Source organism: Gracilinanus agilis, chromosome 3, assembly GCF_016433145.1.
Source record: "Gracilinanus agilis isolate LMUSP501 chromosome 3, AgileGrace, whole genome shotgun sequence".
NCBI lineage: Eukaryota > Metazoa > Chordata > Mammalia > Didelphimorphia > Didelphidae > Gracilinanus > Gracilinanus agilis.
This window is the reverse complement of record NC_058132.1, coordinates 10,290,094-10,305,975: the sequence shown is the minus strand read 5'-3', so window position 1 is coordinate 10,305,975 and position 15,882 is coordinate 10,290,094. Positions and strand designations below refer to the sequence as shown.

Below are 15,882 nucleotides of genomic sequence, written 5' to 3'. Positions count from 1 at the left end.
CAAAGAATTATGATGCCTTGGTCAATTAGTGAATTTATTACCAGAGTAATGCCCTCTATTGCCTCCTTCAAGAGAGGGTACTGAGGAATGGAAGGAGGTGGGCTAGATTTTGTTTTAATTTGGACAGGAACAGCAGATTTAAGTAGGTCAACATCAGAAGATGATATGGCCCAGAGAGACTCAGCTATATCAGTTGGGATTTCCAAAGTGGGAGACTCCTTCATCTCATGACTATATGAAAGAAGTACAGGGAGCAAAGTTAAGGATTCCTCAGGCAATTCCAGTGACATGGAGCCATCTGGAGAGCAAGTTATTGTGGCTCTAAGCTTGCATAAAAGATCTCTTCCTAGCAAATTTATAGGGGAGCCAGGCATCAAGAGGAACAAGTGCTTTACACTCAGCGGTCTTATGGACATCATCCTAGGGGAAAGCTTTGGAACCTTAAGGGCTGTCCTTGATACCCTCACCATATTTATTGAGCTAATGGAATTTTAATCTGAATCAGGTGTATTCTTTAATACAGACCTAGAGGCTCCAGTGTCCAAAAGGCAATCATAATAGGCATTACTAACCTTTAATGTTATGTGGGGCTCGTCAGTATGGGGGTGGGGTGGGGTAAGGGGAGGCAGTGGATAGTGACAATGGGCAGTAAGATATCAGGGTCTGGAAAATCAAAGGGTTTTCAAAGGAAAATCCTGATTCCTGTGCCCCAACCTGTATACTTTCATAATCTTTGGGTAGTTCCTTGGGCTCCCCCTTGAGGGGCAATAGCACCCTGGGTGGTCCAGGAATGAGCTCCACTCAAGATATACTGTTGTGGGGTCATTTGGTATGAGTTATCAGTGACCTGATTTAGTTTCCTAGAATTATTATCATTCCTAAAATCATTATTGTAATTATTATATCTATAATTGTTTCTATATTGATTATTCAACTGCATAGTATTTCTGTTCATAACAAATTCCTACAGTTCATTATTATATGGCCCTTCTTTCTCAAAGAAGTGGCAGTTAAGGGACTGGTAGTTAGCTTCTTGGAGAGGGGCAAGTGCTATTGGTGGAGTATCCTGCCCTTTTTCTTGTTTATCAATTTTATCCTTTAAAGATTATGTGGCCATTAAATCATTAATCTCTTCCTCTTTCTTTAGGTCTCTAGAAACAGAAACAGCAGTTCTCCTCAACTCATACTAAGGTTAGCAGAGTGTTGATTAACTAACCCTCAGAGCACCCTGACTGCTCAGGGAGCCAATGGCTTCTCCTTTTTGGCTCCTTTCACTCTTATAAAAGAGTATCTGACTGCGTTTATTTTAACCAAAGTAGGTTTAATAACCAGTCTTAAAGGGAAGGTATTAGGATAGTGGGAAGTAGGGATGGCCCTCAATCTTAAGCACAGATTTGGTTTCAAGTCTCTGTCAGCTTTTGAGCTGAGCCCAGGGCTCACGGGCTTGTGGAGGTTTTCTTTCATCCTATTCTATATCTATACACTATACTATATTCTATACTATATCTGTTGTAAGTTCAAAATGTATAGCAGTAAACAGCAATAGGAAAAGAGATTATGATCTTCAGAGCTGGGTTGGCCTGTCTCTTCGGGATAATGCCCCAAAAACCATCATTATAGTTCAAGCAGCCCCCTCAAATCTTCTTGGTTGATCGTGCGATCCACAGGAATCTAGGAAGAGAAACAGTTGGGAAAATCCCAGGAATAGAGGTAGTTTCTATCCTGGCAGGCGGAGAGCTATTTCTTGTCCTGAGGTCCAGACCAGAGTGTCCTCTCAGAGAGAGCAACTGTCACCCTGCCAGTCTCTCCCCTCCCACTTCCAATTGCCTTTGTTGTCAATTATTCTTCTCTCCAACATTTCAAACCCTTTCTGTGCAATTTTTCCAACAGAAATGATCTTATTTTTCTCATGTTCCATTAGAAAAGCCTTGAACAAAATTTCAACACCTTTATGAAGGATTATATTGAAAAAATATATTGGTCATCTTTTTTGTTACCAGGATCAGTCAGTCTTCATAGCTAGGAACATTGCCTTTCAATTCCTTTATATCCTGGGGTGTGAAAGGTATATATTGTCTGAGGGTTACCACATCCCTGTTGTGTCCTGTTGTGGGCACTTCCCTTAAGGGGAAAAGGTCTTTATTAGAATTAGTCAGTGGCCGTGGTTTCCTAGGAACTGGCTGTGGGGGAACTGAGGCAGCATGGGTAGGAACCAGTATGGTAGGAGGGCGAGATTCCCTTTGGGCCGGGGTTGATTATGGGGTGGGAGAAGAGACAGGGCGTTTGGGGTGTTGGGAGGAGCAAGGGAGGGAGGGTTGGCCAGGAGTTGCTGTGCATGAGAGAGGAGGTTCTGCACCTGAGATACAAGGAGTCTGCCATCTCTATTTCAGGAGAAATAAGATTTTCCTCTTTTGGTAATTCAGGAACAGGCTAGCAAAAATTAGACAAGTATTGGATAAAATCTTCCTTTGCCATTAGACCATGGAATGCATAAAACTGTCATACTGAATTTAGAAGTTGGTCTGCATTTGCTGCTGGGAAGCTTGTTGTGACTTAACAGTCAAGAAATGAAAAAGGAAAATTCCAAGCAACATCAGGAGAAGGAGGCAATCCAGAACCTTAAAGGTCCCAAATTGGGTAAAAGCTAGAAGGGTTTCTAACAGAGTAGCATTCATGCTACTCAGTGCTGTAATTAGAAGGGTAGATTAAAGGAAAGTGGAAAAGAAAATAATTTCCTATGTATTCTTTTATGTTTTTTTTTTCAATTTTAGGTGTGGGGTAGGGTAAGTAGTAAGGGTATTTTTATCTTATTTTACATGATGTTATATGATTTTATTGGATTTTATTTACAAAAAATTTTTTTATACTTTTGTTTGTTTTATTGTTGCTGCCCTCTGGTGGAAGAAAACAGCCACTGCAACATAGTAGAGAAAGGGGGAAAAAATGAGTGCTCAATAGTGGCCTCTGGTCCCCAAGAGGCAGCATAACAACAGGGCATGGTTAAGATGGGAGTAAGGAGCATGGAGTCTGCCAGGAACCAAAATGGAGGGTCTTACTGCAAAGCAGGGCAGGATTTTGAGCTTGCATTTTACATCCTGAAAGCAAATGTGCTCCAGAAACAGGGAGCTGGGCAGACAGATCTAGGGCAGGCAAAAAACAAGCTGGGTGGGTAGAAAAGGGCTTTAACTAGGAGTGAGAGGCAAAACCCTCTGCTAAGGAAGAAAAACCCAGCAGGGTTAGGAGATAACCAGCCACCTGGTAAGGGAAGAAGACTCCCCCACATGCTGTGCTGGGGCTTGGGAGGGAATTCTTTTTCTCACCAGCAGCCACTGAATTAGGCACAGTAACAGGAAGCAGTAGGATCAGGAACAGCCTCTGGGGCAGACAGGCAAGCTACAGGCAAGCTAGGGCAGCTGCTGGGCTCACTAGCAGCAACTTAAGGTGGTGGGGGAGGAGTGAGCTGGGGTGGCCACTAGTTGTTGGAGGCTGCAGACTGGATCCAGAATGGCTCCTCTGTGGGACAGCCTGTGAAGACTAGGTGACAGCAAAATGCCTTTCCTAGGGAATTGAAGACATTGAATCTCCAGCATTATGTGCCCAGATTATAGTCAAGAATGAGGTCAAGATGAAGCTCTTCCTGTAATCATTCCCTGTACACCCTTCCATTCAAGAAAAAATATTATTATTGATTGATCATACAACTTTTAAATACTTTATAGAGTCTAGAGGGATTTGAATGAACACAAAATATTTGTTCAGGTGTTTGGATGGAGTGAAAAATGATCTAGAACTAAACTATCATTCTTTACAGATAATAAGGTGGAATACTTCGATAATCCTAGAAAATCAACTAAAAAGGTAGTAGAAATAAATAATAATTTTAGCAAAATTGCAAGATACAAAATAAACCCACATGCATCATCAGCATTTTTATATATTCCCAACAAAAATCAGCAACAAGAGTTAGAAAGAGAAACTCCATTTAACAATCACACTAGACAATATAAAAAATTTGAGAATCTTTTTGCCAAGACAGGCACAGGTATTATATGAACACTACTACAAAACACTTTTCACACAAAAAATCTAGATCTGAACAATTGGAAAAACATTCATTGTTCCTGGGCAGGATGAGCTAATATAATAAAAATGACAATCCCACCCAAAATAATTTGCTTATTCGGTACTATACCTATCAAACTACCAAAACCTTTTTTTAAAGAATTAGAAAAAATTATAACAAAGTTGATCCGGAAGAACAAAAGATCAAGAATATCAAGGGAACTAATTTTAAAAAATGTGAAGGATGGTGACCTAGCAGTACAAGATCTTAAAATGTGCTGTAAAGCAGTGATCATCAAAACAATATGGCACTGGCTAAAAGAAAGAAGGATCAGTGGATCAATGGATTAGACTTGAGGTAAATGACCTCAGCAAGCTAGCGCTCAATAAACTCAAAGATCCCAGATTTTGGGACAAGAACCCACTGTTTGACAAAAACTGCTGGGAAAATGGGAAAACACTATGGGGAAAATTAGGTTTAGGTTAATTTGTCATACCTGAAACAAAAGATAAGAGAACTTTACAAAATGCAAAATGAATGATTTTGATTATATCAAATTAAAAAGTCTGCATCAGTTCTCAAGTCTTTGGAGTTATGTGGATAGAATTTGCTCCCCAGGACTCCCTTGTCCAGCATCTCATTTATGTGCTCATGCTGAATCTCATACACTGTGTGTGTAAGTATACACAGGATAAAATTTTGATGTGACCCCTGCTTCTCTCTTTCCCTGACTGAGACTGCAGAAGCTGGCTTTGAACCAGGCTGAAGAATTTACTCATATGGTCTTATTTTAGCTAAATAATAAGGTTTTATCCTTCTATTTCTTTTCTTACTTTTTCTACATCAAATGGTTAATAAACTATATAAAATTAATACTTGGAGTTATTGATATTAATTTAAATCTTACAACAGGTTTTTCTGATATCCTTCTCCTCATTGATGAGAAAATAATCATATGCCACCATTTGCTCAGCCATTTCCCAAATGATGGGTTTCCTCTTAATTCACAATTCTTTCGTTAGCCCAAAAAGAACACCTTTAAGTGTTTAAGTATAAGTTTAAGTATAGATAGATATAGATATATTCTCTTTTCCTTTTTCTTTTTTAACGCCCCTTGGACATAGTTCAAAATTGATCTCTCAAGAATGGCTGAATTAGTTCACACACCAAAAGTTCATTCCTTTTTAAATCTTCCCACATCTCCAACTTCTGTCACTTTCCTTTTCTGTCATAATAAACAGTCTAATAGTTGCTCAGGTTTGTTATTATTTGCATTTTTCCAAATGATAGTAATCACCATCCTCTTGATGAAAGCACATAAACTTGAGCACATACATTAGCTTGTTTTTTTTTCCACTATGAATTCCTTGATATAGAGAGATCATTTCTTCCTGAAAGCCTTCCTATGAAAAATCCAACTGGAAACGGTCTGTTCAGAAGATATTTTCTCCTACTGAGCTCTGGACTCTCCATTTCAATGTCTGTCTTCATTCATGACAGGAATAAAATTTCTATCCAAAAGGAATTTATTTTTAAACCTTTACCTTCCATCTTGGAATCAATACTCTGTATTGGTTCCAAGGAAAAGAATGGTAAGGGCTAGACAATGGAGGTCAAGTGACTTGCCCAAGGACACACAGCTAGGAAGTGTCTGAGGCCAGATTTGAACCTAGGATCCCCCGTCTCTAGGCCTGGTTCTCAACCCACTGAGCCACTCAGCTGCCCCCCAAAAGGAATTCTTGCATCAAAATAAGAGATGATTATTGTCTGAAGGCCTTACCACATTGATCATATTCCTAAAGTTTCTCTCGTGTGCATCATCTTATGTTATATAAGCTAAGAGTGACAACTATAAGCTCAACCTGATTCATGATGTTTCTCTCCAGAAAGGACTTTCTCACATGAACTGTGGAGCACTAAGAGAAAGGCTATCCGAAGTTATTGCATTCATAAAGTTTCTCTCCAGGAGGGATTTTCTCATGTACTAGTAAGCTGGCCCCTCTATGTGAAAGCCTTTCCACATTGTTTAGATTCATAAGATTTCACACCAGAGTGGATTTTCTGATGTATAGCAAGATGGTTCCTCTCTGAAAGCCTTTTAACACTGTTTACATTCATAAAGTTTGTCCCCAGTGTGGATTCTCTGATGCTTAGCAAGATTTCCCTTCTGTATAAAAGCCTTTCCACATTGTTTACATTCATAAGATTTCACACCAGAGTGGATTTTCTGATGTAGACCAAGATGGCTCCTTACTCTGAAAGCCTTTCCACACTGTTTACATTCATAAGGTTTGTCTCCAGTGTGGATTCTCTGATGTGCAGCAAGACTATCCCTCCGAGTGAAAGCCTTTCTACACTGTTTACATTTATAAGGTTTGTCTCCAGTGTGAATTCTCTGATGTACAGTAAGAGAGCCCTTCTCTGTGAAAGCCGTTCCACACTGTTTACATTCATACGGTTTCTCTCCAGTGTGGATTCTCTGATGTACAGAAAGATGGCTCCAATCTCTGAAAGCCTTTCCACACTGTTTACATTCGTATGGTTTCTCTCCAGTGTGGATTCTCTGATGTCCAACAAGATGGCTCCTCCCTCTGAAAGCCTTTCCACACTGTTTACATTCGTAAGGTTTCTCTCCAGTGTGGATTCTCTGATGTACAGCAAGATGGCCCCTCTGTTTGAAAGTCTTTCCACACTGTTTACATTCATAAGGTTTCTCTCCAGTGTGGATTCTCTGATGCCCAGCAAGATGGCTCCTCCGTTTGAACGCTTTTCCACACTGTTTACATTCATAAGGTTTCTCTCCAGTGTGGATTCTCTGATGCTTAGCTAGATCACTCCTCCATGTGAACATCTTTCCACATAGTGTACATTCATAAGGTTTCTCTCCAGTGTGGATTCTCAGATGTTCAGCAAGATTGCCCCTCTGTATGAAAGCCTTTCCACACTGTTTACATTCATAAGGTTTCACTCCACTGTGGATTTTCTGATGTCCAGCAAGATGGCTCCTCTGTTTGAAAGTCTTTCCACATTGTTTACATTCATAAGGTTTCTCTCCAGTGTGGATTCTTTGATGTTTAACAAAATTGCTTCTATGTGTGAAAGCCTTTCCACATTTTTTGCATTCATAAGGTTTCTCTCCAGTGTGGATTCTCAGATGTTCAACAAGATTGCCCCTCTGAATGAAAGCCTTACCACACTGTTTACATTCATAAGGTTTCTCTCTAGTGTGAATTTTCTGATGCTTAGCAAGATTTCCCCTTTGTATGAAAGCCTTTTCATACTGTTTACATTCATAAGTTTTCTCTCCAGATTGGATTATTTTATATGAACCAAGCTCAGGGTTTTTACTGAAAGGTCTCACCCCTTTATTATTCCTAGAAAGCATCTCTATAGGTTTACTCTTTGGATGTCTTGTGAGGCCTACACTTGAGCCATCGGTGATTCTCCCTTGGTTACCTTGATACATGGGCATTTCAGAAGGTTGCTCATGTGACTGATTAAATCCTTCTTTTTCAGGAAAGCATTTGGTGTATTCACTATCCCAACAGTCATTTCCTGAGGTCAATTTCATATACTGATTTAGAACTGAATGTTGGCTGAATTTCTCTGCAATTTCATCAAATTCACAGTCACTCTTTCGATTTTTATTTCCTTTGATATTACAGTCACAGATTTCTCTCAAAATGAAGTCAAAGAGATCCTTATTCATGCTTCTTGGAGGGCCAGACCCTTCCACAAAAAGGCTCAGCTTTGTACATATCTCCTTCACTTCATAATTAGTCTCTGCCTCTGAAAAAATAATAATAATTATATAAACACACACAGAGTATAAGTTCTTTCCTCTGATGGCAATAAGTAATTTGTATTCTATTTCCTAAGGCCAGAAAAAGTTTTCAAACTTAAATAAGCAGAACCAGACTTTGGGTACACCATTTGCTCATAACCGCAAGATGGGTCATTTTAGAAATACATTCACATATAATAACAATGAAACTTCATAACAAATCTATGACACAGACAGCCCCAAGATTCTCATCTTACTTCACAATTCATGTCATGAGTAAAGAATGGAGAAGTGACCTGACCTAACTCCTTGCAAGCAGACTACAACTCAAACCCTGAGTCTAAACATTCTTTGTTGAGAGTATTGAACAATCTTTGTCCACTGCCTTTTCTGTCTTTCCTCTAAGTCATTCTTTGATAAATCTTATAATTTTGTCAATCTCAGGTAACTTTCCATATATTCCATTCCCATCATTTTGGATACAGTATCACATGGCCATTCTTGTTAAATTTTATATCCTAAGCAGAGAAACAACTTCACTCTTCATAACTCTCATGCAGTCATTTTCAAAGTAGAACATGAGGGCAGCTGGGTAGCTCAGTGGATTGAGAGCCAGGCCTAGAGACAAGAGGTCCTGGGTTCAAATCTGGCCTCAGACACTTCCCAGCTGTGTGACCCTGGGCAAGTCACTTGACCCCCATTGCCCACCCTTACCACTCTTCCACCTATAAGTCAATACACAGAAGTTAAGGGTTTAAAATTAAAAAAACAAAACAAAAGAAAGTAGAACATGAGATTTCTTCTTTTCTCTACAGATGCAAAGATATTATGCCATTCATTGCAGATATTCTCAGTATTCACCTTATTTTACAGTCTACCATATATTACATCTCATACTCTATACTGAATCCACCATCCATCTCTCAGGAAATAAACAATATAATTCAGGGTTCCTCTGCCAGCCCCCAAGCCAAGCCCTTCCTTCACAACAAAAGATAAAATAAAAGCCTTTTGAGTTAACAACTCCTTTCATCTCACTGCCTTTGGGTCTTTTTTCTCTAGCAGCAATGGTGATTTCCCTCACTGAAAACAAGAGGGAAAAATAAAAAATTTGGTCCTCTAAATGGAAGGGGGCATGCCAGCAAGGCCTACAGAATGATTTCTATTGTATTTATTGTTGGGACAACTGCAGCAGGGTAGAGATTATGAGGAACATTTGCAATTAGAAAATTCCATCTTTATCTATCTCTTATTATGGAAGGATATGTATATTCCATAAATTTTTTAATATCTGTTACTTCTGTTGCCTCAACTATGAATTGAGGACAATAATGTCACAAAGAGGTTGTGAAATTAATGATAATTCAGAACTCCATTACCTAGATGATGACATAGAACATGTATTTTTAAATACTTATTGAAGGGTTTCAGTTATAACAAATCATGAATGTATTAAAAATGTATTCAAAAGCTGATGCCAATGAGCAAAGTGTTCATGGATCAGACTTATATGGATATATTTATAAAATTTCACATGTCTGCTTTCTGAATCCTTAAATTGGACGGGGTTAAAATTTTGATGAACATAAAAATTAAGCCTCTATTAATATCTGCAGTCTGAAAGCTGACAGTCAAATTGTAAAGGTTTTTTAAATGTCAAAGACTTACACATAACATCTGAAAAAAGTAGTCAGCCTCTGAAAAGGCCTTCAACAGGTTTGTGGGAAGGCAGAAGTTTTACATTAGTCAGCTAAGACTTTCAAATTACTCTTTCTGAACACCTGGCTATACAACTCTGTTACTCCCTGTCTCATTATCTTTCTAAGTGGACTTGTAAAATTAGGTAAAAACCTTTGCTGGGGGCAGCTGGGTAGCTCAGTGGATTGAGAGCCAGGCCTAGAGACGGGAGGTCCTAGGTTCAAATCTGGCCTCAGACACTTCCCAACTGTGTGACCCTGGGCAAGCCACTTGACTCCCATTGCCTAGCCCTATAACAAATAAAATTAATATAGGATACAAGTGAAGTGAGCAAAACCAGGAGAACACTAAACAATAACAATATTGCATTATGATCAACTGTGAAAGACTTCACTCTTTTCTGGAGTATAATGACCCAAGAAAATTCTGAAAGACTTGTGATGAAAAATACTATATATGGACCTTTAGAGAAAGAATAAATGGGGACTGAATGCAGATCAAAGCTGACTGTTTTTCACTTTATTTTATTTGGACGTGTTTTTGTTTTAGGGTTTTACCTTTATAGGACTGTTCTCTCACAACATGACCAACATAGAAATATGTTTAGCCTGATCATACATGTATAATAACTTAGATAAAGTTGCTTATTATCTGAGGAAGGAGAAAAGGACACAATTTCTGGATCCCAAAACTTTGGGAAACATGTTTAAATTGCTATTACATGCAATTAGAGAACAGCTTATTAGAAAAATTCTTTTTCCTCTCATTGCTAAAGCTTACATTTCTAGTATAGTATTAAGTAACAATGTTGATAATATGCATTCTTGCTTTGATCTTATCTCTATAAATCAGATCTATTTTTACTCTAGCTTTGTCTGAGACTGTAATTGCTATTCCTGTTTTTCTTATTTTAGTTCAAGTCCAATAGTTTCTCTTCCCTTTAATCTCTGTATATATACCTTCAAGGGGTTAGTGTAGGATGCACTAATAAAGGCTTAAGAAGGGTGCGGGGTCTTGAATTTGGCTTCTGCCCAGGTAGGGGATGTGGAGCAGTATATAGGGGATGGATTTTCCTTACTCCCTTTTGCCCAGTTTTACTTCCAATTCCTTTTTGTTCCCAGAAATAGACCCTTTGTCCCTACCTTTCAAGTTGTTTTCCTCAGAAACCTCACCTTACTCTGACCCTTGTTCATTCTTTGATTCTAGAATTCTAAAAGTATTCTTTTAAAGTTTGTCTGAGATGCTCAGGGTGGTTCCAGCTTTTGCTTCTGCCTTCTTGGTACTGCCTCCCCTATCAATAATTCACTTAAGAAGAAATCCTTTCTAAAGATCAGACTCATCCCAAATGGGAAGGGGCTGCTTTGGCAGGTAGAGTGTCCTCTTCCATTGCCAGTAACTGCAAGAAAAATCTACCTTGGTATTAAGAGAGGATTTGCACACAAAATTCAAGTGTAATTACAAGGTTGACTAAATGACTTTTGTGATTAGCTTCAGGAATGTAAATCTATAACCCTGTTTTAAGTTTTCATCTGAAGCTACCTGAAATAGAAGAGAGACAATTTCAGGAGCAAAAAAGGAAAGTCCCAGCTTCCCGTTACAGAATTCAAAGACTTTTTTAAAATTAAAACCAGGCAAGAGGAGAACCCTGTGCAGAGATCAGCACTTCTGCTTTTTTAATCATTGAAAAAGGCTTAAAATCCTGCTCCTTTGGCATGGAATGAAGACATTCCCTTAATGGCAGATTCAATTAATGAAGAAAATGGTCCTTACCCACGAAGAGTAGATTCTGCACATTCTCCAGCATGACTTCCCTGTACAGCTCTTTCTGAAAAGGGTCCAACAGGCACCACTCCTCCTGGGAGAAGTCCACAGCCACATCCGTGAATGTTATTGAACCCTAAAACAGAAAAAGTCACAAGATTTAGAGCTGAGCCTGCAGAATTCATCCAATCCAGTCTTTATCAACTCACTTAAATAAAGGGAGGCACACAAGGGACTCACCCCAAACTCTTCACCTTGAAGAGTGTTAAAGCCAGCTCTGGAGACCAGGCATTCAGAACCCAATGGAATACTGACAAAGACATTTTGTGTCTAAAGTGAAAATCATGTTAGAAGAGTAAAGACTGTAGAAGAGTCTTACTTTGAATTACTTTTCCCTATGGAATTAGGGAGAGGGCATGTGGTTTCTGAGAGAGGAAGGAGACTCATGACAACTGTCAGAATTCATTTAATAAGAATATTATTTTGAAGTTTGTAAGAAGGTAGCAATTACTGAGTATTCTGGAGAAAAAATATTACTAATGGTTAATAAGGAGAAAACAAAGAAAAAGGAATTCTCTCTACTTAATTTTCTAAAAGGCTAAAAGACTCTTCTCTAGATGAAAGCATAATTAGGACTCCAGAGTTATTTGGGATCAGACTCTGATTCTAGCTAAGTGAAAAAGAGCAGTCTTTTGGTCTTATATTGAGAATTTGGTAAAACACTGGGCATGATGTACCAAAATATCCTATCTTTGCTTTATGATTAGTGTCATTTCTTACTAGAAAAATATTCATTCATTTTATTTTAGTAATAGAAGAGTAAGTGTGTGAGGAAACCAGGGAATGCTCATCTTTTAAACATTTAAAGAACTAATCACAATACTCTACAAACTATTTGACAACATAAGCAAAGATGGGGTTTCACCAAATCCTTTTTATGACGTAAATATAGTACTGATTCCAAAGCAAGGCAGACCAAAAACGGAAAAAGAAAACTACAGACCAATCTCCTTAATAAACATAGATGCGAAAACCTTGAATAAAATACTAGCAAAGAGACTATGGTAAGTCATCACAAGGATTATTCACTATAACCAGGTAGGATTTATACCAGAAATGCAAGGATGATTTAATATTGGGAAAACCATCCACATAATTGACCATCTCAATAACCAAACCAACACATATCACATGATTATCTTAATAGATGCAGAACAAGTCTTTGACAAAATACAACACCCATTCCAACTGAAAACACTAGAAAGTATAGGAATACCTCAAAATAATAAACAATATAAATTTAAAACAATCCGCAAGTGTCATCTTCAATGAGGACAAGGAAGAAGCCTTCCCAATAAGATCAGGAGTGATGCAATTGGAAGAGAAAAAGAAATTCAGGTAGGTAATGATGAAATTAAACTATCACTCTTTGCAGATGATATGATGGTCTACTTAAAGAATCCTAAAAAAATTAACTAAAAATCTAGTGGAAATATTAACAACTTTAGCAAAATTGCAGAGTACAAAATAACATATCATCAGTATTTCTATTACATGTTTCCAACACAACTCAACAGCAAGAGTGAGAAAGAGAAACTCCATTTAAAATCACTCTAGACAGCATAAAATATTTAGAAATGTATTTGCCAAGACAAAGACAGAAATTATATGAACACACCTACAAAAGGCTTTAGACACAATTAAAATGAGATCTATTGGAAAAACATTAATTGCCCATGGGTAGAACAAGCTAATATAATAAAAATGACTACCTAAATTAATTTCCATAGTTCGTGCCATACCTATCAAACTACCAACAAAATTTTTATAGAATTGGAAAAAATCATAACTTCATCTGGAAGAAGAAAAGATTTAGAATATCAAGGGAACTAATTTAATAAATGTAAAGGATGGTGGCCTAGCAGTACCAAATCTTAAACTGTGCTATGAAGCAGTGATCATCAAAACAATCTGATACTGGCTAAGAGAAAAAAGGATCGGTGGATCAATGGAACAGACTTGGGGTAAATGACTTCGGTAAGCCAGTGTTCCATAAACACAGAGATCCCAGCTTTTGGGACAAGAACTCACTATTTGACAAAAAATGCTAGGAAAATTATAAAACAGTAGGGGAATAATTAGATGGAGATCAATATGTCACACCCTATACCAAGATAAATACAAAATAGATAAAAGACTTAAATATAAAGAATGAAATCATAAATAAATTAGGAAAACATAGACTAGGATACCTGACAGATCTATGGAAAAAGAAGGAATTTAAGACCAAACAAGAGGCAGAAAACATTACGAAATGTAAAGTGAATAATTGTGATGATATTAAATGAAAAAGGTTTTCTACAAAGAAAACCAATGCCACCAAAATTAGCAGGGAAGCAACAAATTGGGGAAAAAATTTTATAACAAAGCCTTCTCACAAAAGTCTAATTTCACAAATATATAAGGAAATAAGTCAACTGCACAAGAAATCCAGTCATTCCACAATTGACAAGTGGTCAAGGAACATGAATAGACTGTTTTCAGATGAAGAAATCAAAACTATCAGTAATCACTTGAAAAAGTGTTCTCAATCTCCTAATGTGTAAATAGAATTAGCTCTAGCCCATTCATAGTTTTACTTCCTGTTGAGTCCACCTCTAATTCAAGTGGACAAATGGCAGCCTCTATACTGATTTGGACTGCCCAAAGGGCAGTCCCTTGTTCTTGATTTGTTACTTATTGTCATGTGTGGGTAACTCATCTCCCCTCCCCACTAAGGGAGGTGGGGATGACGTTATCTCTGGTGGCTTGAGTTTTAACTATGAATGGGTTAGAGCTAATTCTATTTACACACTAATGAGAGAAATGCTAATTATAACAATTCTGAGGTACTATCTCACACCTAGCAGATTGGCCAATATAACAGTAAAGAAAAACAATAAAGGTTGGAGGAGATGTAAAATTGGGACACTAATACATTGTTGGTGGAGTTGTAAACTGATCCAACCATTCTGGAAGGCAATTTGGAATTATGCCCAAAGTACTTTAAAAGACAGCATGCCCTTTGATCCAGCTATACCACTACTGGGTTTGAATACCAAAGAGATAATTATGAAAAATATTAGTACAAAAATATTTATATCTGAGCTTTTTGTGGTGGCAAAAATTGGAAAATTAGGGGGTGTCCATCAATTAGGGAATGGGTGAACAAACCATGGTATCTGATGATGATGGAATACTATTGTACAGTATGGAATGATGAACTAGAGGATTTCCATAAGAACTAGAAGAATCTCCAAGAACTAATATAGAGTGAAATGAGCAGAACCAGGAAAACATTATACACAGCAGCTGAAAAAATAAGGGATGATCAAATATAATCTACTTTACTACTAATAACAGTGTAATGATCCAGGTCAATCCTGAGGGACTTGTGAGAAAGAAGGCAATTCACATCCAGAGAAAGAACTGTGGAAATAGAACCTCAGAAGAAAAAATATATGATTTATCACATAGTTTTATAACTATATGATTGGGGGTTTTGGTTTTAAAAGATCACTCTATTACAAATATTAATAATATGGAAATGGGTTTTGAAATAATACATGTATAACCCACTGGATTATTTGTCAGCTCCAGGAGCGGAAGAGAAGAGGGGAGGGAAAGAGACAATATGAATCATATAATCATGGGAAAATGTTCTAAATAAATTTTTAGAAAAATTAAAATTTTTAAAAAAGGAACCAAAATGAAAAATATTGAAAAAGCAACAGGTTAGATAATCTTGTTAGGTTCAAAGTAAATTATTTAAATAGGAAAAGGAAAGACCTAAAGTTTCTGTATGTTAAGTTGCTCTAAGTTCCTGATAGTTTAATAATATTTGAAAAGCAAACCTTTTAGTCCTCCCATGGAATTCCCATCCTTTTTCTCCTACTAAAAACACACCTTTTCTTGTCTGTGCCCTCACCTGATCTCACCCCAAAATCCTCCCTGGCAGGCCTGACTGACCTGTCCATACCCCAAGACCTGGAGGTGAGGAGCAGAGATTTTCACAGGGCTATCCCTGGAATAGTGGGACACATGGCCATCCCCCACTGATGGAGTGTGTCACACTTGTGGGTGGATGAAAAAATAGCTAAGCTTGGGCCTGTCTGTCTGCAACCTGGGCTGGCTCATTCAGGCAGGGACTGAGGCCCAAGAAAACCCCAGAACACAGTTGGGGATTGTGGGTGACCTTTCAGGTCACCCTGACAGAAAGCAGTGATGACACCCCTGGAGTCTTGGGAAACACAGAGGTCTTAGTTCTTGAGGGAGCTTGGTCAGGGCTGACGATGGACTGCACTCACCTGGGAAGGGGCCCTCTGGGTTCTGGGTGCCATTCCCTCTAACTGCAGGGTCTCTGCTTGGCTCAGAAGGTGGTCCTTCAGGGAGTGGAAGCCCCAAGGTGGGGAGACTTCCTCTTTGTACACCTGTGGGGAACTAGAGAGGGGGAGGGCCCAGAGGAGATCCCAGAGCCCTTCCCCTGACCTCAGGGGAGACTCTCCCTAATCAGGGGGGACAGGGAGCCTCAGGGTTG

The 15,882-nt window shown here is 38.3% G+C and overlaps 1 pseudogene; it reads right to left on the bottom strand.

Annotated features, from left to right (window-relative positions):
* Positions 1 to 7,535, bottom strand: part of LOC123240727 — a 98,111-nt pseudogene extending 90,576 nt beyond the window's left edge.
* Positions 7,536 to 15,882: the final 8,347 nt, after the last annotated feature.